The 1,697-nt window shown below is 38.1% G+C and overlaps 1 non-coding gene across 1 annotated transcript; it reads left to right on the top strand.

Moving 5' to 3' along the window:
• The first annotated feature begins 1,098 nt into the window (after nt 1–1,098).
• LOC132652697 (U6 spliceosomal RNA) lies at nt 1,099–1,205 on the top strand. The gene has a single exon (XR_009590274.1). It is a non-coding gene; the product is annotated as a U6 spliceosomal RNA (small nuclear RNA).
• The last annotated feature ends 492 nt before the right edge of the window (nt 1,206–1,697 follow it).

The following is a 1,697-nucleotide window of genomic DNA, read 5'->3' as shown; positions in this document are numbered from 1 at the left end:
AACAGATGAGGCTATAAAAATACCTGAAGAAATACTTTTTTTTTTTTTAAATTTCATGAGATCCCATTTGCCTGATCTCATTTCCTGATCCATCAGAGTTCCAGTCAGAAAAAAAATTTTTTTTAACCTATGCCTAGGTCTTGATGTGTTTTCTCTATTTTTTCCCACTATCATTTTCAGATCTTATGTTGAGGCCTTTGCCATTTGGAGTTCATTTTTGTGCAGGGTAGAGGAAAGAATCAAGTTTCCTTCTTCCTGTACATTCCTGGTTTTCCCAGTACCGTTTGTGGAAAATGCTGTCCTTTCTCCAATGTAGGTATCTGCCAAAAATCATGTGGCCATAGTTGTGCAGGCTTATATCTGGGATTTCTGTTTTATTCTGTTAGTCTACTTGTCTATTTCTGTGCTAGCACCATGACATTTCTATTACTAGAGCTCTGTAGTAGAATTTGAAATCAGGTATGGTGGTCCTCCATCCGTACTGTTTTTGCTCAAGTGCTTGGGCTATTTGAGGTCTTTTCTGCTTCCATGTGAATCCTAAGATCATTATTTCTATTTTTTGTCAAGAGTGGAATTGGAATTTAGATGAGGGTTGTACTGAATATGTAGATCACTTTTGATAGGATGGCTGTTTTCACACTATCAATCCCCATCTGTAACCATGGGAGTCTTTATGTTTTTTGGTGCCTCCATTAATTTCTTTCTTCAGTGTTTTAAAATTTATATAAAATTTTTATTCTATAGAGATGTTTTACTTTCTTTGTTAGGTTTCTTCTCGATATTTATTTATGTGTTAGAGGCTAAATTGTTAAATTTGTATGTAGGAAGGCTACTGATCTTTGTATGTTAATTTTTTTATCCTGTCACTTTTCTAAGTATTTATCAGTTCTGAGAATTTTTTGGGGGGAGGATGTTGGTTCTCTAGGGTATTATATGTATAGAACCATATCATTATCACCTGACTCTGCCGAAGTTTGAATTACATGCCCTAGGTATGATGTGCCAGTTATCGCCCTTGGGTGCCAGTTATAGCTGGACTGTCTTGACCTGCCAAATGTCGCCGAATGACACAGAGACGTTTATTAATATGAAAGCTTGGTGCTTGCTTTGGCAGCACATGTACTAAAAGTGGAACGATAAGGAAAAGATTAGCATGGCCCCTGTGCAAGGATGACAGGCAAATTTGTGAAGTATTCCACATTTTTCTGATTCCTCTTTACCATTAGTTACTCCAAAGAACTTGCTTTGAAGTAAAACCCTATGAATGTAATCAACGTGAAAAAAGAAGGAAAGAAAAATAGAAAGCTTGGCCTTGGCTAGGCTTATCCCAACTGGCTCTTATAACCTAAATTGACCTGTTTGTACTAACCTGCGCTCTGCCACACAGCTTGTCACTTCTCTCTTAAACAATCAGTCCTGGCGCCTGTTTCTTCCTCCTTGTCTGGCTGTTGAATCTCCCTTGCCTGATTCTTTCTCACTGTTCCCATCACTGCCTGGAAGTCTTGCCTTTCTTTTCCTGCCTCAACTATTGGCTGTTCAGCTCTTTATTAAATGGATCAGAAGATGATGATGGAGAAGATGTTTACAAAAACTTGAGACAGGTGATGCTTCATAAAATGACGTTACCAAAGTCTGCCTGTCCTCAGCTCTGTGCCGGCAAGAGATCAACATTTGAATAACACAAAGACAGCCTTTAC

This window comes from Meriones unguiculatus, chromosome 2, assembly GCF_030254825.1.
Source record: "Meriones unguiculatus strain TT.TT164.6M chromosome 2, Bangor_MerUng_6.1, whole genome shotgun sequence".
Taxonomy (NCBI): Eukaryota; Metazoa; Chordata; class Mammalia; order Rodentia; family Muridae; genus Meriones; species Meriones unguiculatus.
This window is presented reverse-complemented; position numbering and strand designations above follow the sequence as displayed.